This window comes from Vicia villosa, unplaced genomic scaffold, assembly GCF_029867415.1.
Source record: "Vicia villosa cultivar HV-30 ecotype Madison, WI unplaced genomic scaffold, Vvil1.0 ctg.003698F_1_1, whole genome shotgun sequence".
NCBI classification, from domain to species: Eukaryota; Viridiplantae; Streptophyta; class Magnoliopsida; order Fabales; family Fabaceae; genus Vicia; species Vicia villosa.
Genome location: NW_026706273.1, coordinates 78,432 through 90,687, shown reverse-complemented (window position 1 = coordinate 90,687; position 12,256 = coordinate 78,432).

Sequence of the window (12,256 nt, the reverse complement as noted above, 5' to 3'; positions counted from 1 at the left end):
GAACAATCATCAATAAACGTTATAAAATAATGGTTTCCCCCACGGGTTAACATTCCATTAAATTCACACAAGTCAGAGTGCACAAGGTCAAGAACATTTGTTTTTCTTTCAACACTTTTGAAAGGTTTCTTTACCATTTTTTATTTAACACATATTTCGCATTTTCCAAAATCATGAATGTTACATGATATCAATCCAGATTTAATTAGTCTATTCATAGTACTAATACCAACATGTTCTAATCTAGAGTGCCATAATGAAATAGATTCAAGCATATAAGCGGAATTAGAAATTTCATTAATAATATTGTCGGTAGTACAAAGTTTGATCATTCCTTCAGCGGAATATCCTTTTCCTACAAATATACCATTACGGGTCAATATTAATTTGCCCGATTCATATACAGATTTAATATCCGGTTTTCCCAACAAGTCCCCACTAACAAGGTTTCCATTCATGTCGGGAACATGAAGGAAATTGACAAGAGTGACTTTCTTCCCAGAGGTGAAGTTGAGTTCGACAGATCCTGTTCCAACGACTCTTGATCGCACTTCATTGCCCATTTGCACTTCCTATCCATCATTGACTTCGGTATAGGTTTTGAATGCCGCTTTATCATAAGATACATGTACAGTTGCACATGTGTCATACCACCATCCTTGGACCTTTCCTTTGATGGCCATAATTTCGCTTACAGTAGCGATTATGTCGTTATTAACATGAACAACATTAACCTCAATTTTGGGCTTGTTGTGCCTGCAATCTCGAGCATAATGTCCGGGTTTTCCACGTGCGTAACATCCATTTTTAGTGCCTTTTTGTCCGCCAGAGTTTTTGAACTTGTTATATTCTTTCTTTGGACCAAGATGGTTTTTTGTGCCATCATATTTTTTCTTTCCTTTTGCAGCAACAACATTTGCCTTTGCAAATCCAGCAGACTCGGTCTTCTCACGATCCTTCGTTTCCTCCTCGATTTGAAGGTGTTTCTGAAGTTTCTCCAACGAGAAATCCTCAGAACTATGCAGCAATTTCTTTCTGTATCCTTTCCATCAAGGTGGCAATTTTGCTATGATTGCACCGACTTGGAAAGCTTCAGGGACATCAATTTTCACAGCTTTTATTTTATTCACGAGAACCTATAACTCGTGTACTTGTGCAAGAATGAGCTTGGAATCCAACATTTTAAAATCAAAGTATTTAGATATTAAGAACTTTTTCGTACCTTCTTCTTCGGCCTTGAATTTGAATTCAAGTGCTTTCCAGATTTTCTTTGTAAATACAGTATTAGTGTAGAGATCATAGAGACGATCGGATAATGTGTTCAGAATATGTCCACGGCATAGCAATTCAGCTTCCTTACGTTTCTTTCTCTTCTTTTTAATTTCATCGGTGTTATCCGCAGTTGGTTCTGGAATTTCCTCCAAATTAGGATCCAAGACATATTGAATTTTCAGAGTAGCTGTAGCAACCTGCCTAAAAATTTAGCTTTTAGAGTCGCCACCTATTCTGAAGGGCGAATAGGAAACCTTACGTAGTTGAGAGATCGGGGTAAGATACTATATTCAGGTCGAGGGAAGGTGTTAGGCACCCTCAACCCTTTCCTATTGGCTTTGAATCTAAGGCAAAGGTTTGATGGCTAAGAGTATTAAGGTAAGGTTTATGCTAAAGAATTGAATAAGGGGAAAATTGAGATTTTAGGGTGGGGGACTCGCCTTGTTGCCAAGTGCCTACGTACCTCCTTATGGAGGATCAGAGTCTACGTAGTTCGGGGAGGGTTGTACGCCCCTTAGAGTTGCATTTAATTGAAGGTGTGTTTGTTAGAGGCTTTTTGGTTAGCCTATCGCAGTTTGATTGTTCTTTGTAGTTTGATTTGAAAGGGCATTTTGAGTTGCCCAGGATAAAAATCCTGTAGTATCGTGGTTTAGTGTATTTTAGATGTTTCGGGCGTACAACCCTGATTTGGCACAATTAACCGCAATGATCAATAGGTTTGATCACCATAGTTAAAAGATTGGGGTTTTGCACCATTACCAATTCAAATCGATTGATTCGATTATCACTAATAATGAATTAATGTATTTTATTATTTTATGAATTTGTATTTTTATACTGTTACCTCTCATAACCGATTAATACGATTACAAATAATAACAAATTGATAAGGTATGCTAATCATCATAACCAATAAGATGGTTAAAACCATTTAGCAAAATAATGTTTATTTTAATTATTGGATTTGATTAAATAATTAATCGATTATTAACCATTGCGACCAATAGACTTAGTCGGAACGAATAATAAATTAAATCCTAATATCTTTGGCTACGTGGCCAATGGGATTGGGCGAACCCTAATATGTGGGTAACTTTTATAGGGCTTGTTGTGATTAAAATTAATTAAATTAAAATTGATTAAATCGAGTAATCGAAAGAATCGGGAAAATAAATCCTAATGTTAATTATTAGCCTAATCCTATTTTTATTATTCTAAACCTAATTAAATAAATAAGTTAAATGCATATTAATATAGTTAAACAAATTTGTATAAATAATATATTTAAAAAAAAAATAAAGAAACCTGGGGCGAGATCCTGTGTGGCTCATCCTGGATGGTCCATGGTGGACTTGCAGATCCACACGCATCAGATCTGATAATGGTAGGATCTTGTGGCTGCTATGGGAGGGTGTACGGTAGCTTTTCATGGAGTGCGCGCATGGGATTTGTACATTGGTTAGCATAAAACAAAACAAGTTCAGAAAAATAAAGGAAAAAACAAACCTGACATGGGGATCGAACCCAGGTCCCTTTGATTATCTCCAGGCGCCTTAACCATCCCAACCAGTTTATCACGCTGTTGAATACTACGCTTAATGCACTAAATATAAAACAAAATCAATTTGAAAATTCAAATAGGAACCCGCGTCCTACAGTGTCATCTTCATCATTGGGATTCTTGAGAAAAGGCAACGTTTTTTTTGCCTGCGATTTCCAAATGTTGCCATAGCCCCTGCCAACCAAAATTCAGGAAACACACAAGATAAATTTATGAAAACACCATGGATCAACTGTAAAGTGTCCTGCGAGTACAAATACACCTTCAGTTTTGTCCAATTTAACCTATAATGTATAATCCCAATTTAGAGCTACAAAACCCTAACTATGGCAAGTCACAATTCCTGCGATTAAACTCCAATTGTATTATTCAAATAGCTTCAAAACATTGTTCTAAACACAGATATCCAATTGAATCATGTTAAAAGTGTATGTATATATGAAATCGGGATTGGAAGACAACAAGTATAAACCGTGAGTTCTGAGACTCGATTCTGAATGTTTCGATCAATGGTGATGGTCGATGCCGCTCCAGGAAACTCCCAGGAATCTATGGGTATTCTTTATTTGGCCTCTATCCTCTTAAAACTCTGAATCCACCTTTGGTGGTTCTTGAGTTTTTTTCTTTTGTTCTTCACTGTCTGCTGCAGCGGCCCCCCCTTTAGGATTAGCAAGAATGGTCCTTTTTATCATGTACAAATTAGGTTTTTTTATTTCTCATGGGCCTAGTGTCCAATTGATCTTTTTTCTTTTAGTCCAAATAAATTACCACCCCATTAATCCATGATATATTATAACAATAATAGTTAAAAATAATTATAATAATTTTAATAATAATATTATTAAAACCACTACTAATTAATAATAGTTAGTTATAATAATAAAATGATTAAACTAATTATAAATAATAAACCATGTGAATAATTTGTGAGAAAGGACTAAAAAACCTCAAGAAGACGGAATAGATGAGCTAGATGACTGAGCTCAAGCACTTTCTGATTTTAACCCCCATTTTGACTCAGGATATCTTATAAGAACGCAGGTTTGACAATAGGAATGTCAAACCCCATGATTCTTAATTTTGATCCTTGATGAATTAAAAGACACGAGTTGACCGGGCAAATTTTGGGGTATGACAGTAGTCAGGAGAAATGTCATTTTGTCTTGCCAACGGATAAAGTTTGTTCCATCAAAATGATCTAGTTTCATAAGGTCCTAGTTCATTAGTTTGATGCTTGAAACAGAAGCGTCAGTGGCCATGGTTTAGAGATACTATAAAAATGTTAGAAAATATCAGTTTCAATCGAATGGACCGAGGCTGGAATTGTGAATGGAATCACTTTCCTTATAGTATTTCAAGCACTCTCGAATGTCTTAGAGTTTCGATGCAGAAATACCCAGGATAATTCAGCCTTATCGAGTTTGCGCAAGACCGGCGAAAACTCGAATGCAGCGAAGAATGCTTTGGAATTATTTTGAGGAATTTTGGTTTTTGTGATGTATTTTCTGAATCCGGAATTATCCTTTTATAGGCCATTTTAATATTGTTTCAAAGGTAGCGACCCTTGATGAAACAATATATTTTCAAAAGTTATGCACTTTCACTGGTTCATGCACCATTTACATGGTTTCACTTCTGCAGTATTTCGTGAACAGTTGCCAACTTTCCGAATTCAAAATTTAAATCACGGACACTAAGCAAAATGTAACAACCGGCCGTCGCCCGCCGGAGCCGCCTCATTAATGCCGCGAATAGTTCGATCGCTACGTGCCTAAGTGCTCAAGTGCCATCTACAAGCCGCCACTAGAGCCTCTACGCCCACGCACCAGCGAGTGGTTGTATGATTGGGACAAGTGGCATAATGCTTGGGACCACCACATTTGTCAATGTGGCACTTTATCCTCTTTTGTCCTTTTGTTGAGTTAATGGTATTAACTCTTTATAAAGACTTTCAAAATAAGTGAATCTTCCAATGTGGGACTGACCGGTAAAATAGCAAGTGTACTATTTTTACCGATGTAGTAATAATGGGATTAATCCCCAAGTATCGAACTCGCGGACTGCGTAGGAAATATAAGTTATCGTAACGATTCAATTGAACAAAAGAACATGGGGGTTTTGTTGTTTGTTTGGAAATATAGATAAATTATAACAAATTAATAGAAAGCGTAAAAATGACTTTGAAACAATATGAGAAATTATGCTAGGGTCAAGTGTATGAATTGCCTTGCAACAACCTTTAATCCTTATTTATGAAATATCAGTGTACATGAACTATTACCGAATCTCAAGAGTTATCTTCCCTAATTCCTTAGCGGAAATCCTTTTGATACTGTCTTGTATCCTAATTCCTTAGCAATTCAAGAAGTGATCAAGCGCAATATAATTTATCAAGATTATTACGGTTACTACGGAGAATCCTCATTCCTAAGCAATAACAACCGTAATATTATTGTGCAAACAGCGATAAGGTGGTTTGTCCGACCTAACCCTTAACCGTAAATCAAAAATCTATTTGTCCGATAGATAAAGCAATAAGCACTTTGCACAATCAAATAAGTTCACACACATAACGATTTCATAACATAAAGGAAATTAGGTTCATTACAATAGCAATTCAGTGACACCCCCTAACACGTAAATAGTTTAGCTACTCATGGCAATTGTCAAGATAACAGATATTAAGGATGAAGACATTACAATAAGATGAATAGGAATTGATCTTCAATCGCGGATACTCTTGAAGATTTCTTCGCTTCAAACCCTAGTGCTTCCAATCCTTCTTTTCACGTTCTCCGACCGTCAAAAAGTGATTTTTTTCTTTCCAAACGGTGACTTAATAACTCTCAGCAAATAGTCTCTTCTGAAAAGTCCATCATGCCCTCCCTTAAGTGAGACATTCAAACGATTTAAAACATAACTTTTTCTGCGCACACGTCTGACACGGCCGTGTCATTGGACACGGGTGGCCGTGTCAGACCTCTGACTTATTGGTTCCAAGTTTTTTTTGAAATATTTTCCTTCAGCAAGTGTGACACGGCCGTGTCACATGACACGGGTGGCCGTGTCACAACTCTGTCTCGCCAAAAACCACCTTTCCTTGACTCGAATCGTGCCCTGTTCCTGCAACACTAAAACACTACCAATACAAGATCAAAAGCAAGTGAAAAACCAACAAAAACTAGAAACGATAACACATCAAACTCAAATATGAAAATAAGCAAAACTAAAAAGAACAAGACCAAAATGACTTAAATTACCACCGGATGAAGTGTTTTTCCATTGATCAGAACATAGAAACGAGGTGAAATTGGTGGCCGATCACAACCCCAAACTTAGCTCATTACTTGTCCTCAAGTGATGGACGAGAAAACGAGAGGACACCTATGAATTTTTCTTAGTCTCTACAACACAACTGATGCTTCCACACTTGATAATTACTTTCGTGTCAAAGTGTTCGATTCCCCTCTCCGAACTTTTCCGTTGTACTTCAATGTTGACTCATTCTTTTACCTGCAAGCTCAATCACACTCTCACAACTTCTCTCTGGGTTAAGTATTTCACTCGCTCATCAAGGCATACATATCTACTCTTTGTTTTGTAAACATTCTAACACACTTCCACAAAATCAATAACACACACTTTTTGAGGACTTACGGGATGTAATGGGGCTTAGGGTAGGTAGGATAAACAAAGAAAGTGGGTATTAGGGTTTATGGTTCGGTATTAACTAATCAGTCCGACATCTTTTTGCACATTACATCGTATTTGGGGTGTTTAGCGATTTTTCTGCTTTCCGGACTCTTAAACTTCTTTACATGATGGCAAGTGTGTACCAAAATCAAATTTTATTCTTTTCCTTTTTTTTCATTTACACAACATTTTCTTTCATGTGTTCTCTTTTTCTTTTCTTTTTCACACTTGCCTCATTCTTTTGTCACCGGACTCGGTTACCCCAAACTTAACTTTTGCTATCGGATTCGGACTTATAGTTCATACCAAATATAGAGGAAACAAGAGGGGTTATGAAAAAAATAATTTTTTTTTATTTATATTTTTTTTATTTATTAAAAGAACAACATGGATGATGGGTAAAGATTGGTTAACGAGGGATAATAGACAACAAGGTTGGGAAAGAAAGGCTCAGGGTTAAACAAACAAAAGTGCCTCAGTGTGTGTGATCAATTTGTGTACTATATGAAGAACAAATGCAAAATTAGAGTGATGATGCCATACCTGATGCTCTCTCATAATGAAATGATGTGTTTGGCTTTGTATATCCTCACATGTTAGGTATTGCTTACAGGTTCAACAATGGTTTCCATTTTGTACAACTTCATGTCCGGTTCGGGTTGCTCTAAACTCCTTCACTTGGCACCATCAAGTTGCGTCTAGCATTTTTCTTCAGTTGTGCCAACTTTCACAGATGCCCCGGAAGCCAATTTAAGGTGCGTCTTTCCCCTTTTTCACCTTCATTCTCATGATCCTTTTCTCTGGAATTACACTCATCCTGGTGCACAAAATACTCAAAACACACATGCAAATAACAAAAACAGAAATAACATGAAATAACTTAAAATGAAAGAACCTCCCCCACACTTAGATTTAACATTGTCCTCAATGTGTAAGCAAGCATAAGGGAGACTTACAGTGCTCACTGAGGCGGAGGTGGAGGGTTGATAGGGGCCCCACCACTATGAAAACGAATTTGTCAAAAAAATTTGCGTTTCTGTCTGACACGACCGTGTCACAGGACACGGGTGGCCGTGTCAGAACTCTGCCACTCTTCCAAAAATTGATTTCAAAAGAAAATCCTTCAGGGCCTGTGACACGGTCGTGTCACATGACACGGGTGCCCGTGTCACACCTCTGATTTCCCAAACTTGATTTTTTTTTTACGCCACTTCTTCAGGATCTGTGACACGGCCGTGTCACATGACACGGGTGCCCGTGTCAGACCCCTGACTCTTCCACAATTCGAATTCTTTTCTCTAACCGCTTCTCGCCTCGCAAAAGACACATTGTTTGTACCTACAGAATAAAAATGCAAAAACACATAAAACTATTAAAAAGAAATCCCGTGGGTTGCCTCCCATGAAGCGCTTCGTTTAACGTCGCATGGCTCGACGGTCCATTCCCTTCTGTTATGGGGGATACTTCCTCTTCCACACCATGTTTCTTGTCCTTTCCGCAACCCAGAACTCATCTAGATTTAAAGGATGGACCACTTTATGCCTCAAGTCACTTTTAACTTCCATCTCCTCACCTTGATGTTCCTTTTTCTTTCTTTCCTTGATTTCTTTATTGGACTTTTGAGTTTTTATATGAGATGCCGCCACCTGAGAGATTATGCTTGAGACCTTTTTTGGGGTTGGTTCCGATCTTTTGCTTTCGCCTACTATGTGGATCATTCCAACTGAAGATTGATTATCTCCACTTTCACCTTGCTTCTTGGTGTTTAACACTTTCAGAGTTATTTCTTCATCAAAAGATTTCAAAGTCAGAGTACCTTTTTCAATATCGAAATTGCACCGACTAGTGCGCAAGAAAGGTCGACCCAGAATAATAGGGGTTTCTTCATCTTCAGGGATATCCATTATTTCAAAATCAACTGGAAAAACAAATTTGTTAATTTCTACTAATACATCTTCTGCCACCCCATATGACCTCTTCATGGTGTGATCTGCAAATTTCAACTCTGTTCCTCTTTCACTCACCTTTTCAATACCGAGCTTTTTGAAGGTAGATAACGGCATTAAGCTCACACTAGCACTCGAATCAATTAGAACCTTCATGAAAGTTCTGTTTTTTATCGTGCACGGTATTGCAACTGATCCAGGATCTTTTTGCTTGATTGGTATTCTCTTCTCTGGTGAGATTGCACAACATTTCTCCTTCTTAACTACCCCTTCACCCCTTGTTGGTTTCTTTTTAGATATCACTTCCTTCATGAACTTCCTGTACATTGGCATTTTCTCGAGTGCATCAAAGAATGGAATATTGCTCTCTAACTTTTTGAAGTATGTGGCAAACTTCTCAAAGTCTTGCTCTTTTTGGTCCTTCTTTGCTACTCGAAAAGGATACGGCAACTTAATCAATGGTGTCAGCTCTTTTTCTCTTTTCTCTTCAGTTGGCTTCACAGGTTGTATCACCTCCTCTGGCACTTTCTTATTTTCATGCACTTCAAGATCTACTTCGATGATATCATACTCGGTTTCATTTTTTTCTTCTGGTTTTGATCTCCTCAGACTTCTTGTTGAGATGACATTCACATTCTGATGCTCCCTTGGGTTTGTAACAGTTCCACTAGGTAAGGCACCTTGTGGTTGAGCATTGGCGAGTTGTTGTGCTATCTGACTCATCTGAACCTCAAGATTTTTGATGGATGCACCCGTGTTTCGAAAATTACTCCTTGTTTCTTCTTGAAACTGAGAGCTTTGAGCTGCCATTTTTTCGATGGCAATCTCCCAATCTGCTTTTCTGGGGGCCTGTTGCTGAGGTTGTTGATAATGTTGTTGAGGAGTTCTATACTGTTGCTGCGACTGCTGACCTTGATATGGAATAACCTCTTGTTTAGGAGCATTCCCTGGTTGATCCTTCCATGAAAAATTTGGATGATTTTTCCACCCCGGACTGTAGGTATTTGAGTAGGGGTTGTTTTGCTTCAAGAAATTTATTTCCTCCACTTGCTGAGCTGTAGCAACACACTGAACAGTAAAATGAGGTCCTCCACATATTTCACACCCCATCGGTTGACTTGCTTGAGCCGGTTGAACTTGTGCTACTGTTTTTTTTTCAAGACCCATCTGTTTCAATCTCCGCTCAACTTCCGCAGCTACCTGATCTTCTATTTTCACAACTTGCGTTGACAATTTCATATCCACTAATCCTTCAGGTTGGCTAACACTACGGTCATATAACTCCAAGTGTTCATTGGCCGCAATAGCTTCTATGATTTTTTTAACACCAGTGGCTGTTGAAAAGTTGGATGAGCCACCAGCAGCTGTGTCAATCAATTGCTTAGTCTTCATTTTAAGACCATTCAGAAAATTTTGCATTTGTTCCGTGACATCCATGTTGTGAGTTGGGCATGCCACCAACAACCTCTTGAATCTCTTATAAGCATCTCCAAGTGATTCTCCTTCCTTCTGTTTAAAATTTACAATATCATACCTCTTACGGATATAAACAGCAGCGGGAAAATACTCATTCAGAAAGGTTGACTCCATTTGTTGCCATGTGGTAATACTCCCAGCAGGTAATGAGTAGAACCACTCTTCAGCGTCATCCACTAACGTGAATGGAAACATAACCAACTTCTTGGCTTCTTCAGAGTGTCCTTCTATCTTCAGAGATGTTGTCATAGTAAGAAACATTTGTAAATGCTTATTAGCATCTTCATCTATTCTTCCTGAAAATGGTTTCTTCTCCAGCTGTCGAATCGTTGCTGGGTGTAGCTGAAAGTGAGCAACATCGACCGGTTGATTTACAATTGTCATCCGGCCAGCTGGTGCATTTGCTCCACCATAATCACCTAACAGCCTTTCTACGGGAGCTACCATCGTTTCACCCTCCGAATTTGAATGCTCAGAATGAATAGAGATATTTTCCTCATTATCAGATTCCGAAGCTGTCAGAATGTCTTCTAATGCTTCCAGTCGTTCTTGCTTCGCTTTTCGAAGCCTAGCTCGCAATGATCGTTCTAGCTCTGCGTCAAAAATAAATTCTGCTGAGGCCTTACCTCGCATACAAAGATTAGACGATTATAAGTAATAAGCAAATCAAATACCAGACAAATAAAAAATAAAAATTTTAGTTGCAGAGCAACAAAAATTCAATTGAACTATTTTTTAACTTATAATTTGGCAGTCCCCGGCAACGGCGCCAAAAACTTGACCGGTAAAATAGCAAGTGTACTATTTTTACCGATGTAGTAATAATGGGATTAATCCCCAAGTATCGAACTCGCGGACTGCGTAGGAAATATAAGTTATCGTAACGATTCAATTGAACAAAAGAACATGGGGGTTTTGTTGTTTGTTTGGAAATAACGATAAATTATAACAAATTAATAGAAAGCGTAAAAATGACTTTGAAACAATATGAGAAATTATGCTAGGGTCAAGTGTATGAATTGCCTTGCAACAACCTTTAATCCTTATTTACGAAATATCAGTGTACATGAACTATTACCGAATCTCAAGAGTTATCTTCCCTAATTCCTTAACGGAAATCCTTTTGATACTGTCTTGTATCCTAATTCCTTAGCAATTCAAGAAGTGATCAAGCGCAGTATAATTTATCAAGATTATTACGGTTACTACGGAGAATCCTCATTCCTAAGCAATAACAACCGTAATATTATTGTGCAAACAGCGATAAGGTGGTTTGTCCGACCTAACCCTTAACCGTAAATCAAAAATCTATTTGTCCGATAGATAAAGCAATAAGCACTTTGCACAATCAAATAAGTTCACACACATAACGATTTCATAACATAAAGGAAATTAGGTTCACTACAATAGCAATTCAGGGACACCCCCTAACACGTAAATAGTTTAGCTACTCATGGCAATTGTCAAGATAACAGATATTAAGGATGAAGACATTACAATAAGATGAATAGGAATTGATCTTCAATCGCGGATACTCTTGAAGATTTCTTCGCTTCAAACCCTAGTGCTTCCAATCCTTCTTTTCACGTTCTCCGACCGTCAAAAAGTGATTTTTTTCTTTCCAAACGGTGACTTAATAACTCTCAGCAAATAGTCTCTTCTGAAAAGTCCATCATGCCCTCCCTTAAGTGAGACATTCAAACGATTTAAAACATAACTTTTTTTGCGCACACGTCTGACACGGCCGTGTCATGGGACACGGGTGGCCGTGTCAGACCTCTGACTTATTGGTTCCAAGTTTTTTTTGAAATATTTTCCTTCAGCAAGTGTGACATGGCCGTGTCACATGACACGGGTGGCCGTGTCACATGACACGGGTGGCCGTGTCACATGACACGGGTGGCCGTGTCACAACTCTGTCTCGCCAAAAACCACCTTTCCTTGACTCGAATCGTGCCCTGTTCCTGCAACACTAAAACACTACCAATACAAGATCAAAAGCAAGTGAAAAACCAACAAAAACTAGAAACGATAACACATCAAACTCAAATATGAAAATAAGCAAAACTAAAAAGAACAAGACCAAAATGACTTAAATTACCACCGGATGAAGTGTTTTTCCATTGATCAGAACATAGAAACGAGGTGAAATTGGTGGCCGATCAGGGACTTTATTACATGTATTTATTAGTATTTACTCACTTTCACTATTTTGTCATTTTAAAACACAACTTGTAATATTCATTGAATGAATTACAACAATTCATATGTAACTGACTATTCAATACTCTTTTATATATATATATAT